This window comes from Vidua chalybeata, chromosome 5, assembly GCF_026979565.1.
Source record: "Vidua chalybeata isolate OUT-0048 chromosome 5, bVidCha1 merged haplotype, whole genome shotgun sequence".
NCBI classification, from domain to species: domain Eukaryota; kingdom Metazoa; phylum Chordata; class Aves; order Passeriformes; family Viduidae; genus Vidua; species Vidua chalybeata.
The window spans coordinates 62,157,819-62,173,905 of NC_071534.1; positions in this window are offsets into that span (position 1 = coordinate 62,157,819).

Here is a 16,087-nt window from a genome sequence, read left to right on the forward strand (position 1 = left end):
AGACATGATTGTTATAGACTTTGATTTTGTACCAACTCTACCTTTCTTTGGTGAGTTGACAAAACAGCAGGAACCTCTATTGACTGAGAGGAAAGCTTCCTCCCTTGATCTCCATCACACTGGACTGGGACCAAGACTCAGAATTTGGCAGAAAAACACTTAGAAAAGATCATTCTGTTCAGAGAAAGGAAACCTTGTTTATTTCAGCTCCAAGCAGAAATAGACTCTGGCCAAGTCTCCAGGACATGCTATAAAGAGCTGCTTTAGCAGCAGCTGGAATTTGCATGGAGAAAATATAATGTGATACACCCTAAAATCAGGAAACTTCAGGTCTTTGAGGACATATGTTACAGATTGCAGACATCGTACTTTTATGTATTAAGGTAGTAAGCAGCATATATTACCTGTGCTGTTATATAAAGCTGGACTTTTGAAAGGTTAACCACATCATTTGATTTATGTAAAGTCCTGTGAATATCCAGTATAACTTGCTGTACATAATGCAGACCTTAATCACACGGTGCAGGTCAGAGATACCAAGGTACTGGTACTTGATACTCCTCATTCTTGCAATGTCTTACTTTGTGAGTGAATTATACAAGCAAAACAAGCCCACAGACCCAGCAGACACTGTAGATCAGCCAGGAATCTGATACCAGCTGGTTATACTTTCGTTTTTTTTTGCTGGATTCCTTAGTTTATTAATGATTCATCTGCTCCGATCAACAAAAAGTTGACTGTGCCTGGAACTGTTGGCAACAGTTTTAATGAACTTCAGTTATCTGAGCCAGTTAGCCAGAAGGGTTATTAAATGCTTGCAGACTACTTATCTGTTCATAGGGGAAAAATATTTAACCTTTTCCCTTGAAAATGCAAACAAATCATGAAGATGAAGAATATACTATCTGTTTTGATGACACTTCACAGGTTGTACGACCAATTCTCTATAGATCTGCTTTTCTTTTAATTATCCTGAATATTTCTGCAAGCAAATGAGTGGGTTAGGTGAAGAAATCCTCTGAACCAATCCAAATATCATAAGAATTCATGTGGACTGAAACAATTGGAGAAAATTTAAGTGGAAAAAATTACATTTGAATTATTATCAATGACCACAAAGCACTGACCATGAGATTAGCACTCCAAATCTGACCTGTTAAGGCAACAGTATTAATACCACCAGCACTAGGTCTGGAATATATTTTGTAGTTCCACAAAATCCCTTCATCTCGGTAAATCAGGCATGCCACTTGGGACTCAGTTTACTTGTTCATACCTGAATTAACTCAGCCTACTGCTCATGAATTCAAGACAAGACACAGAGACTGAATTGAAGCACATCAAATTTTATTTGAAAAGATTTTCTTTGAAAGATTACACAACTGATATTTTTTTATCAATCCTTGACAAAACAGCTTTATTATCTTCATGTATAGAAGTATAATTGCAAAATGCAGCATTTTCAGCTCTGACAGCTGTTTGCCCTAATGGCAATCTTCAAAGTGTGTGAAAAATAAAATTCATAAAAGCTGCACTCATAACCTGGTAGTGCAGATCAATTTTCAGCCTATTTGCCTTTTTTGTTTATTATTTGTAATGGCTGAGAAACTCCTATAAATAAAAGAACGACTAGGAAATATTTCCTTTAACAAGCCACACTTTAAATGACTGCATCTGTTATAAGAGACTGAGAGAAAAACAACTTCTATTTTCCATCATTAACATATATAACAGAAATGTAGTTTGTTTAGCTAGTCTTAGATGCAGGATACTGAGAGGTGTTATTCAGTTTTCAGAACTTTGTCTCATGCAGTAGAAAATTTTTATCCATTCAGATAATCCCTACTGGGAAGAAGGATTATTATTTAAGCTTTACTTCAAAGATTTAAATGAGTAAAAAACATACATTTTGCATGTCTCTGTGCTGACTAAATTAGGACCAATAAGTTTTATTTTATTTTCATTGAAATATTCCTACCATTTCTATAGTATCAGACTGACTTTTTGACTTCTCTCCTGATTTTCCCCCTATGCAATTTATTCACCTGATGCTCACAGATGCAGTGAGCTTTCTGACAGTGGCCAGAAAGAAGTTCCATTCCTGTGCTAGAGTTGTGAGGTTCCACTCAAACCAACAAAGCCCCAAAATGAAAGTGACAATGTCTTTTTCTTCCACACTCAAAGTACTGCTTTGTGCCAAGTAAAAATGACAGGAGAGAGACCTGTGGCAACACCAGCAAGTAAACAGCAGTGATAGAATAAGTCAAAGGAGGAGGAACTTGGATCCAAGATCAGCCATAAGCATTTGAACAGAAAGAGTGAAGGACTTGAGTCACTGAGCTCCTTCTGAGCAATTCACTAAGAATGATTTGGGATTAGCCATTTGCCTGCTTCCTGCAAAGCTTCCTGGCTGATCCCAGGGCATCTTAGGCCTCATTAATACACAGAGACTGCATTTGCTTAGTCAGAGTGGAACTGAGCCAGATTATAAACGTTAGAGGGAAACTCTCCCTCCATTGTGTGATCCCACCTATGTCTCAAGGATTGGACCAGTGACTGATATGAGCACTGAAGAGTCATCAATCTTTCCTTATGTGGAGGGACAGATGTGTAGGAAAAAAATGATCAATTTTAATTTAGTTATTTAAGATAAATATTACTTTGTATGACCAAAAGTGACAGAATTCACTCCACAATAATACCAGTCCCTGGCTTCATTTCTTTGCCTTCACTATTTTTTTAGTTATTATTTTGTGAATTCAAAAGAGCTAGTTGCTGAAAAGCATGCAAAGAATTTAAGTCTCACTGCATTGAAATATTAATTTCTTCTGGTTTGTGTTTAATCCACTGAAGACATTTCAAATTATAAAATTTCATGGATTCAACATGAAGTAACTCTTAACAGAAAGATCAATGGCTGCTATTACGCTTAATTTAAAACTCAATTTTTATTTTCATTCGTGAAGTGAACAAGAGGGCTATAGAACATGATATCACAAGTTAATTTTCTATTTCGAAAATTTTAGGCTAATTATTTGATGCAGTAAATGATGGTTTTAACATTTTTACTGGACCAGAGACAATGATTAGAGAATGAAAAGGCCTTAGGTCACCCAGTTAAGTACCTAAGATTGATTGCTCCTTGCTGCATATGTTGGTTGCATAAGGGGAAAGGGAAAGAGCATAAATATTCAAACAAAAGCACCAGAACAATATTAATCAGGGAGGATTTTGTTTTTGAAGGACACTGAACAGGACATTACAATATCATATATCCAATCTGTAAAAAGAGTTTACATACCTTTTTTTTACAATTAAATGGAAAGGTGTAATTAAAAACATTTTATAGTAGGAAATGAGAAAGCAGGTAAATAAAAAGTTGTGTTTTGTCATATGGAGGTTGACCAATGATTGATGGCAAGAACAAAGCATCTTCCTTGTATTATTGACCTCCTGCATTGCAACCTGTGAGTTTTGTTTCTATTGAGTAAATTAATTTTGCACAGTTTTCTTGAAATTCAAACAGAATGAAACAAAAATAATGATCTCCTTCATTTAGTAAGTTTCCTACAATACTGATAAAAAGGAAGTTATATTTAGAAAGCAAATTGCATGTATAATAAGCATGTATAATAAACTTGAGGATTTAAATATCAATAAAAATTTTTAACTTATTTTTTCTTCTTAGCAACTAGGAAAAAGAATATATTTTAACAGATCAAAAATCAACTTTTTTTAAAGCATGGATTATTATGTGAGCTTCCAAACTACACTCCTACTTTACCATATGCAAGTCCTATTGATAGATCCTATTGAGGACCTCAGATTCTCCCTGCTTATTTGACTTGATAGCTAATGACATCTAAAAGATGTCATTGACTGTCTAAAAGATGGCAATTTTGCATACAGTTCACATTTTCATGTTTTCATGCCAAATTCTCTCCTTAAATATGGGTGAAGCATTTCTGCAGACACTGAATGACTCAAGAGATTTTCTTTCAAGCAAGCACTTTCTTTTTGAATCTTACCTCATGAAATAAATAGTTAAATATAATAATTGAGTTGTACAACTATCTTTCTAAATTCATATTTGCAGACAAATATTTCTGCTATCATAAGTTATCTTGAACTAAAAATGCAATAATTTTATTTCACTAGTTTTGAATTCTTTTGCAAAGCCCTTTCTTGAAAACAAGTGCTCTGCAGAGACCTGAAGTGTGTGAAGTTCTACACACTTCAAAGCATTTGTCAGATCATGTTAGAAATGTTATGATATGACACAAAAAAGGGAGACCTGATAATTTCATAGCTCTACTCAGAGCTTCTGAGAGACGTTATAATTAAATCTACACATTTCCCAAAAAAAACCTTTAGTTCCTCCATGTTTCCATTTAGCAGCATTTTCCATTAGTTAAATCTTGTTTCTTCAGTAGGTGAACCAGAAAACAGAGTTCTCTTTCTCTTGCAAATGAAAATACACAGATGGGGAAAATCCACAGTTGATGTGTGCTCACCAGGTGTTTGAAATATGAGGAAGTTCGTAACAGAAGCCCTCAAGCTTCCATCAAAGAAGCCAAGGTAATAGATACACCAACTGTGTTGATACTAAAATGGCTGAAACATCATAATTCTTTTTACAGGCCTCATGGCTTGATGTCTACCAAAAGTAAACATTAAATCTATCTTGAGCAGGTTACCTCAGCAACCTCCTCGTAAAAGAGGAGCCATTAGATTGTCCTCTAATGTTTGCAGAACTTGAGAGCATGTAATAGAATTCCCTCTTGTCTAACAACTCACTTCAACGAATACTCCAATTTCTTCAAGAATTTTTAATAGAGTTTTTCTCTTTAGATGTTGAATGTGCCCATTGAGTTTGAAGGATTGACCTATTCACCCCTGGCCATTTGAGGTGTAAGAAAACTTCTGTAGGCCAAAACTATAAAAGGATCTGAAGAAAAGTAACAGTTAAATTTTTCTTGCAAACAAGACTTTGCTGAAGATATTGGGCAAGAGCTGTTGGAATTTTTCTTTCCAGTGTGTGTCAAATTCAATTTATTGGAAACAAAAAATGAAAGCAATAGAAAACAAAAGTGCTTTTTTTTTTGCTCATTGGTGTGTATCTAAACACACCCCCCATATGTACCGTGTATAAAAAGGCACAATTTTGGTGACATACTGTCTCCAGTGGGAGGGACCCCATGCTGGAACAAGGGAGGGACTCCCCTCCCTGAGCAGCAGCAGGAACAACTTGTGATGAACTGACTGGAACACCCATTACCTATCTCCCAGTGCTGCTGGTGGGGAAGAGGCAGATCTTGAAAAGGAGAGAGGGGTAGGAAGGGGGTGTTTTTAAGATTTATTTTACTTCTCATTATCCTGCTCTGGTTTTCTTAGTAATAAATTCAATTAATATCCCCAATTTGAATTTGTTTTGCCTATGATGGTATTTGGAGAGTGATCTCTCCCAGTCCTTATCTCAACCCATGAACTCTTAGGTATATTTTCTCCCTCCTGTCCACTTGTGGAGGGGAGTATTAGAGAGGTTTTGGTGTCTGGCATCCATCCAGGGTCAATCCACCACTACAGGAGGTGAAGAGATTAAGTGGCTGTGTGGGTGCTCACCTTCTTTGTTGGTGCCATTAGCCACAGTCTTTTAAGTTGTTGGATTTTTTTTTTCTAATTATTTAATATCACTTTTCCATCTTCATTTCTATCAACCAGCTTGCTTTAATTCTCACATCATACAGCAGCATTCTCATTGGATGCAGAGACCAAAAAGTTATTAGTAGATCTTATCAAAACTATTTCAGAATTTGCCAATCCTGGCTTTGAACTATTCTGTTTGTTTTCTGGCTCTCATTTACCATTAAAGAAACACTTGTCACTGGTTTTTATTCCTCTGTAATGAATCGGTTTGATGCGCTTCCTGATCTCTCATGTGTAACATTCCTTCTTCTCTCCTAATATCCTCCTTGAGATGATTCATGGAGTTATGCCTGGAGCCCTCCTCTGCAATCTGTCCACCCTCCTTGTGGTGTTAACTCCAGATGTTTTGTGCATGTTTGCTTTAATGAAATTGCAAACTTTTTCCACACGTAAATCTTTGAGTGACTTTGCCCAGTTTACTTACCTTACTGCCTTCCTAGTTGATTAGAGCTTTAAACCTTACTTGATAATCTTACCAGATTTTTTATTATTTCTTTCCCTTACACTTGGTTTTGAATTACATCTGAAATACTTTATTAATAAATGATTGATTATAAGCAATTATAAGGTGAAATCGGTTTATCTTTTACATTATGTTTGTCTTTATTTTGAAAGTATATAATGCTTTATGGAGAAAAAATATAATCAAATAATTACTTGATGAAGAATTTTCAATGGAAAAATTAAAGAATACCAACGAATACTGTATCAGGAACAATTTCTTTGCCAACACAATTATTGAATTAACATCAATTCCTTGTATTACTATTTATAAATTGCAATGAAGAGTGTTTCACTAATCAGGTAATACAAGCAGTCAGAAAAGTTTTCTCTTTCTCTCTCTCTCTCTCTCTCAGGAATCTACTTAATATAGTAATTCAAATGCAATAAACCAAATATCCTATTCAACAATGTGCAATTTTACATGTGCTGTTGGGTTTTTTCTGATATCATTTTTCTATGTCTTCATACACTTAGAGAAATAAAATGGATAGAAAGTTTGGAAAAGGACATCAAGGTTAGAAAAGTGTTTCCCATTATGTGAGAACAGCAGCTGTAAGAAATTTTACAGGAAGCCAAAGAAAATGGAATTAATCAGCTATTTTTTTTTTTATAAAGTGACAACAGAAGTTTCATTTCAAGTAATCATTGTCTGTTTTGTTAAGGAAGTTATTAGAGTGGTAAAACCTGCATTTGATCTCTCCATGTAATCAGTTGAATTTAAATACTTATGATATCAAATGTACCTTTCTGTCCAATTTTGGATGTTTGTAAACTTTAACTGTCTGATTTTTTTATATCTGCCCAGAGTATAGCTTAGTGAAGTGCAGCATTGGACAGAAACTAGGACAGGTGTGTCATAGTCTATTTTCAGTGTATTTATACCACCTGTGGTAGAATTAATTAGAGATGCTGAATATATGAACTACAATTTCTATTATACTTGTAAAAAAAATAATTACTGTAAATTATCAACATTTAATGTAAGAATTATTGTCCTGCTTGGATTTTCTATATAATTTAAACAAATCTTGGCCACAGGAAAATAAGCAGTACCCTCCATCTGTAAAAAATAAAAAAAGATGAATCAGTCACAGCCTGAATATGTTTAATATGGAGCTTGGCAGTTATGTATATGAAAATCCAATGTCTGATTTTAAACAAGTATTCACTGAAATTTAACAGATACATTTTTCCAAAAGAATCATCAGAACTCTGTAAATCATACTTGTTTTCAATAAACATTTGGAATGTAATTATTCTGCAATAAGTATCCTATTAAATTTAGTTATATTTAAAAACAGTTGCTGTATAGTTCATCCAGACTAAACCAAATGGACAATATAAACAGATTTGCTGAAGGCCAGTGGTTATGAAGGAGAGATGTACACTGTATATATAGACTAGTTCATATTTATAGAGATAGAATTCCTTCACATACACATATATAGGCTTTTTCCTTCATGCTTTCACATTTTCTTCCTTATATATATATTTCCTTTCTCATACATGCATACATTTAGACCATGCAGTGTTTCAATCAAATTTTTAAAAACATATGCATTTGAAATAAAATTGCTACATTCATTGGCTTTTAAACTTCAGATTTAATTCCTTTTTAAGATGTAATATCTCTAATAGATTTCACACCAACAATGGTACATTAGAAACACAGTATAAAATAATTTCCCTATAGGCTGCAGAAAGTATAGACATATAAAATATAGACATTTGCACTTAAAAAAATGTAAATATCCTTTTTGAATCCTAGTTTCCCTACAATCTCTCTCTATAATGAATAATTTTAGGTTGTTTCAGTGAAGAAAGCCATCATAGTATTCAGTAGATTATTTCCACAAACTGCCTACTGTGCTCCACTGACTAGAAAAGTAGTTTATAGTAATAAGTTCAGAAGTGAATGAGCGCATTAAAGGCCAATAACTTAGATTGTAAATTCCTAAAGTCAGGAAATCATATATATGATGTGTCTCTGTCTGCATTGCTAATATAATTTTACAGAGTAGTCACAAAAATATTAAATTTTTGAATTCTGTAGGAAAAGAAATCTCTACACAAAAATATATATCAACCTGTCTCCAAAACACCTACACTGAAAATCAGTGTATTTTACATTCAATTAGACTATTTTTTTTATAACTGAAAAGATTTTGTTCTTAATGTGACTTTACAGCAAATAGCTATGCACTAGACTTCAAAATAAACATCACTAATTTTGAAATAATTGGGAAAATAAGCCACATCTTTATTAATCTTATTTATTTTGTTAAAAGTATATTTACCATATAAATATGTCTTGGTTAGAGAAGACTTTATCAAATGGATGCTTACTCAAGAAAACCATCTTAGAAAAAATTTGGCTTGTGCTTTTTCCAGAATAAAATATTCCTTATTATTAAGGAACTATAGGTTAGATCTCATAACCTATAGTTAGATCTCCTTTGATAACAAGGAATATATTTATGATATGCCAAAACTCTCAATCCCATAATGCAACTTTGATTTTATTACATTTTTATTGAATTTTTTTATTGCATGCTGAGCACTGGTGTGTTTCAGTCTTGAGATGAAACTTTATTGTAATAATTGTTGTTACTGACATTCCATGCAAGGAGGTGATCGGATGTGCCCACTGGCAAACACTGTGAGTTGGGGAACATTTATGCAGCCACAGTGTGTAAGAAGTCTAGATGCACTACACTACCCTGGCTGAGATACAATAATTTCCCTGAAGTGAACCCCAGCCATAAATCTGGCAGACATACCAGTATCTTCTTACTCATCTCACATTCCCAGCAGGACCTGCTGAGTTTATCTGGCTCTACAGTTTCTGTTTGGCATGAAGTGTGCCAGGAAAGGCACAAAGAATGTGAGAGCTGAATGGGATCTGACTGAATGAAGTTTAGAAGCCAGTTGTTGCCAGTACCCTTCTTAAAAAAGGAAAGAAAAAAACCCCCAAACATATATGACTGAAATATACTGTACACAAGTGTTTAAATGGAAGATAAATTGAGCTCTAAAACCTGGGGGCATGTTACAGGAGGACCAAGATAGGAAAGAGGTCAAGGGTGAAAAAAAAATCTCAGAGGAATAAATAAATCCCTTGTTCAAAAAGAACGGGTTCTGATTGTTTACCCACATCAAATTCAAATGGAGTTCTTAGTTTTTTGCCCTGTCTTCATTACACATCTGCATACTTTTATGGAAAAAAATACCCCAAAAAATGTAGAGAAACAACTTCATATGATATTCTTTCACCCTTTTAACAGTTGGGATTTATCCTGCAAAGAAACGGCATATTAGATCAAGTAAATTTGTACAGGTATAACATGGAGTTCTTGAATAATCAACCTGCCCAAAAATCTCTCAAGTTTTACCATAAATGAGAACCTTTAAAATAATCAGAAAAATCTGTCAATCTTACAAGTGTCAAGATGAGTTCTGGGTCAGGGACAGCTAAATGTACCAGTCGTGTTACAGATTCCATAGGATATTTAAAGTGGATTGCAAGAGACTTTATTCTGAAGTTATAAAGCCTTGGCTTTATAAGGTAATTTCTCAAAGATTACTACCAAAAATATTAATGGTCTGTTCTGTTGTTTCTGAATAGGCAGTAGATCATTGAGCTCCGTGGCATGATGTTACATATTGTAACAAGTGCATGTTCTCATAGAGAGCTGTCTGGAAGGGGGAAAAAATCAGCTCTATTCTGTCAATTTCTAAATATATTCCCTTTGGAAAAAAATAGTCCCATTCCATTTCCTCTCCTGATTTTTTTTTTCTACAATTTTCCTTATCCTCAACATAGTTGAGTAACCCTTTTAGTTTCTTTCCAACTATTTATGAAATTAAAGAGATATGCAAAGGGTTACTGCCAAGTACTGCTTGAAAGAATTCCCTCAGGTCTTGCCACACAGTCAACAGTAATTTCATCTTAATGAGTTACCACTCATCAGCTGTGCAACAGGAGCTGCTGACTGTGCATATTCATCCCTCACCTGAGGTCTGAAATAAGGTGTGTTTAATCTAAATTATGCTCATTACTAGCTCTAGCTCAAGTTAATGGGTTTTACTTTGCAATTTGGAAAGCCTATAAGCATAAACAGTCAATGCATAAGATTATACTACAAAGGTCCACTAAGTCCAGCAAGTAAAGGTTTACATAAACCCAGAACTGCACAAAGACAAGCAAAGTATCCTTTATAAAGTTCATATAGACTTTTCTATAGTGGATAACAATGCAAAATGCAACCATGGTTAATTTATTCAAGCTTCAGTAAAATCACATCCTGCAGTTCTAAGTGACTTCTTTCTGGAGAAAAAAAATAATAGGACATATAGCTCATTAAAATTCAAGGTAATATATTTGTTTCAAAATGGTTAAACATTGAAAGAGGCATATACTAAAGTAAACCACTTTAACTAAAATTTCTGTATGGCTGAAGGTTGACTTGATCCTGGTAAGATGAAAAAATAGAATAGGAAATACGATATATTAATAACTATACTGTAGTACTAAAAAGTAGTAACCCAGTGGCTGAGAATCTTAACTTTCAAGAAACTGTGCAGTTCCACTGTGCTTTTTTTTTTAAAAAAACATCATATAGGATACATTTCTTTCTATTAAGGAGACTCTATGTCAAGGATGATAAAAAATGCCAAAGAGATCAACTAAGTTTTGTTTGCAAAGGAATTAGAGAAGTGGGGATGTCTAACTGTATCAGATCTCAGGAAAGAGTGAAATGGTTTCCCATGTTTCTAGGACTTTATGTCAATATAATTAATTTGTTTTACTAAATTCCATGGAAACAGATTTTCATAAAGCTGGAATAAATGAGAACAGAATTATAAGATTGTTTATGATTATTGAGTTCATATTTGTATAAAAATAGATGGAAGAGATCATAAATACCAGTATCTTCTGTGTCTACTATTCTTCACTGATGACCTTGAGAAAGCATAAGATTCCTTAAATAAAACAGCTGAAATTTACACTTTTGACTTCCAGCACAAACAAAAGAATTGTTTGTCATGTACATGTAAGGGTTCCTAATACAAATTTTAAACTCTGATAGATGATGTGTTTATCATACATATTCGTTTTAGCTTGCATATCTATTAATTCAGATAGTTTAATGTTGATATCAGAATGACAAAGACCCTACAAAAAGGCAAAGGATTATGCATTGTTTAATTCTTATAGGGAATTGAGAGCATGATAAATTCCATTCTTATGTGTCTGTTTTAACAACTGTTGATAATGTAGATAATAAATGTAATAACTTTGGGAAACTGGACAATGGAGAAAGAATGAAAACACATTTTTCTTAGAGTGCTTTAGCAGGTGCTTTTAGTCAAACATCAGTGCATTCACATTCCCTTCAAAGAGCTCAATCTCCTTTCCAGCTTCAGTGCATATTTTGGTGTATTGTAGGTTAATGATACACTCTCTTCAATTGACCTAAAATATATGAAAAAAGAAGTAGGATAACATGAAACTTCTTAGGCTGCAGCATTTTTGTAAATCAACATTCTACCAGAGTAAGGTCTACTGACACAGGCAAAGGGAAATCACTGTTCAGTTGACCTGAAAGTGGCAAGGCATCAACTCTAAGGAGAAATGATGATAACTAATTTCAGATTAGTCACTTAAGCCAAATCTTTTCAGTTAGACTAAACCTCAAGCCTGATTGTTTCTGACTACTCGTTGCAAATATGGTATCTACTAAGATATAGCTGATATGGTATCTAAGATATAGCTGTAAAAGCAAATTTTACCCATGTGTATATGTTGGGAGTTTTTTCCACCTCAGATTCAATAGCTTGCATTTCCTCTCCAATCCAGCTATCTTGTTCCATCTCCTAATCCTTCTGGATCTAGTCAGATATAAAATCCCTCCTTTACTGGCAATTTTCACTCATTCACTTCAATATTCCCCTTGTACACTTGTCCTGTGTGGTTTTCTTAGCTGCTTCTTGTGTTCTTGTTCTGAGCTTGAGCTCTGTGTGTTGTGAGATATGAAAGGAAGGACACAACATTCCTCAGATCTGTTTAATTGTCCCAGACTGTGTCAGGCACCTTAGTGCCTTCACATTGTTCTCTACATGAGATGTTAATCATGGGTTGTGTCTGGGTTCTTGTGCAGCCTCTAAGTTCTGTTTAACTCTACTGGTGATTAAGATTATAATTTTGATCACCTGATGAGTCTTAAAAGACCCTTGAAGTTTAGGGAAAAAGATCCATGTGAAGTCATAGTATTCACAAATGATGTAAATATGTGATTTATTTATGGCCTATAAAACATTAATAAAATATTTGTGATGGCATTCTACTTCTCCCCGTCACTAGGCTTACAGATAATCTTTTTCAGATAGTATTTGATGTATGAATCTTCATATTAAAACATCAGAAAATGTTTCTTTTAAAACCTAATATACCTGTTCATAATAATTTAGAGCTGAATATATAAGTGATAAAAATGAGATTTTGGTGAATGTCTATGGAAAAATGAGTCATGTTTTGTTTTACAATTGGAGGATTTGAGCAAATTTTCAGCTGCAGCACCATATTCTGTCGTTGGTTTTATACTTTCCTGCCTTAAAGTAGAGGCAGAAATTGAAGAGAGAAAGGTGCTCCCAGTAGACTTGTTTTGACAGGGTCTTTAATACTTTTGTTACTGTATAAGTCAGAAAGAAATCAAAGCAGCTCTCATGGCTTCCAGGACTGACACTTAGGAAATACCTAACAAAACTTTGTCTGCAGTTCCTGCAGCAATAAATACAGAGCCTCATAATGCAGATTTTACAGAGCAGTTTTCTGAGTAGCAGCATGCTGGGGTTTTGACTTTATAGCAGGACAGGGATCACTTTATTTTTCAGTAGTTTGCATGCCAGCCATATGGTTAAACCATACATGAAGTAAAAAAAATTAAAATTCACATTTGGACTATTTTTTACATTTTTTTTGTTCAAGAGGAGCAAAGGTTAAGTTGTCACCTATTCATCAATAAGAATTCTAGTACTGTTGCATTAAAGCAGCATGTCCCTTAGCTATAATATTGGAGATGACTACTCTTTCCTTAGTTTAAGGGAAGTTTTATTCATTTATTTTCCACTAAATAACTAAAAAAACTTCCACTTCTATATGATAGGCTATCTCAGAAAAAGGCAAGATGCTTTTTTACATATGAATGTCTTAAACACTGAGCAAAGAAATCAGCCCTACTTTCAGATCCTGGCTTAAAATATGAAAGTAGTTAATTTAATGTATACATTAAAGAAGGACGTGCTATATCTTATTGCTATTGACACCCAATACATTCTTGGTATGCAAATGGAGTGTACTCTGCTGGATTCAGAATAAGGATCTGAATCAAACTGTCAATAGTTGTCCAAGTATGCAATGCAACATTGTCAAGAAGGACTCATTGCATTTTCATATTGTCTGCAAAATGTCTGTGAAATATCTTCTTTCAATTCTAGTTTTCCATACTGTCTGCAAGTGGGCTGCTTGGGAAACAGAAAAAAAGCACAGTCCCACTAATTTTTGTGAATAAAAGGAAATTATCTACTTTCATTTTTACTGTGTTTCTTTGAAAGGATACTTGTTATTTTTTATCTTTTTTCCCCCTTTTTTTTCCTTCCTGGAGGAAAGGATAATTTAAACAAAATAAATATTTCAGGTTTTGTTTTATTATCCTGAGTTCCTTTGATCCATTTTTCAGCTCAGTGATTGAAAACTGTTTTAAAGAGGATATGGAATTAACAATATAAGGTGAATTAAAATCATCAGAGTGCCATTGGCATGTAGACCAATCTTCTGTCCCAGGAAGTTAGAAATGCATTGTGTAAAGCATTCTTTGTATTTTAGGTGTCCATACACTATGTGGAAAACTCCTGTATTTCCTAGACTAATACTATATTTTATAAGATAAGTAAACCTAAACTAGATTTATTTAGTGAACCAAGAGTGTATCATGTAGCTGTAGCATGTGTTTTTATTTATCTGTAAAGGTATCTGCGGGGAAAAAGAAAGTAGAATTATAATATGTGCCTCAGAAACATTCTTTGTGCCCTCATGAAATCCAGGCTGGTAGATTTTTTTGTACCCCAATTCCCTGGGATGACTGAAAAATTGACTTTCAGAAAACTATTATGCTTATTCCGGAACTTGCTTACAATAACATATTATTCAAGTTGTCCTGTGCAGGATGAACAAAAATTATTTACTGGCTAGACATCTGTAAATGCAGGTGCTGGGGATGAAAAATAACTTTTCGAGATGAACAGCATGCAAGTATAAATACTGCAGAAGATGACACCTGGCATTGAGTCATGGTCCTTTGCAGGTGGACATTGAGCAATTATGGTCTGATATAAGCATTGTAAATAGGCATTGAAATATAAAGATATGCAGAGCAAGCAGTGCAGCACATTGATTTTGTATGTATATACATGCAGAAATGCCTTTCAGTCTTGTCATAGACTCTTGGAATGCTTCATGTTGGAAGATAATCTAAAGATCACCTAAAAGATCATCTTGTTCCAACCCCCTTGGACAGGGCCATTTTTCACTAGACCAGGTTGCTCAGAGCCCCATCCAAACTGACCCTGAATGTTTCCAGGGGACACATATCACCTCTCTGGGCAAGCTGTTCCAGTGTTTCACCACCTCATTGTAAAAAACTTTTTCCTTATATTTAGTCTAAATCAATTCTCTTTTAGTTTAAAAGCATCACCCCTTGTGCTAAACCAACATACTCTACTAAAGGGTTTGTCCTCACCTTTCTTGTAAGCCCCCTATAAGTACTCAAAAGCAACAATACAATCTCCCCAGAGTCTTCTCCAGGCTGAGCAATCCCAATTCTCCCAGCCTGTCTCCAGGCCTCTGGTCATTTTTGTGACCCTTCTCTGGACCTGGCCTAAGAGATCCAGGTTTTTCTGGTCCTGCAGACCCCAGAGCTGGATGCAGCACTGCAGGTGGGGCTGAGCAGAGGGGCAGAGTCACCACCCTGATCCTGCTGCCCCCTCTGCTGTGGGTGCAACCCAGGATTTTTTGTTTGTCTAGGCTGCAATCATTCATTGCTTGCTCCTGTACAGTTTTTGTCCTTCTGATCTACATGTGGCATTCATACTAATGAAATCCCTGGCACCTAACAATTAACAAGCTGTCATATATAATGAAAATATTTGTCAAGAATGGTGAAATATTCTTCATATGCATATGAACTCTAATTTTGCTTTGGCCTATTAAAATCTCAGCCATAGCATACATAGGTGAAACATGTACTACCTGAAATTCAGTGTTCTGAACTAGTTTATGCATTTTTTGAAAATAATATGCTGTAATTCAGCTGATTAACTAACTATCAGGTAAATATATTCAAATTTGCTTTTCGTTGCAGTTGAGACCAAATTGTCAGCTAAGAACTGGATTAACAGTTTAATCCATACCCAGATTTAATTATTTTTCTAGCTCCTTTAATGTGCTAGTCAGGAAGTGGAGAATGCTCAAGAGCATTAAAGGAAACTGCAGTGATCCTATTACAGGAGAATATGCTGCTAGAACACTACTGTTTTTCTCCATCTCTCAGTGGGAATAACATAAACAAGATTAGGTGATGAAATCACTCAAACCTATATAAAAACAATTTCTACATAAATTTTGTGGGGGCATCTTTCCAGATGCCCATCTTTCTCAAGAATTAATGATGATGAATTTTTCAAGACAGCATTTTAAAACTGTGTTTCCTCACTTCTCATATATTGGACTTTCCCCACTGACTTAAGAAAGCCATTGAACCTAGTGCAGAGCCAAATAGTACCTTATAAAATTCAGAGTTACCTTAATCAGCTAAGGAAC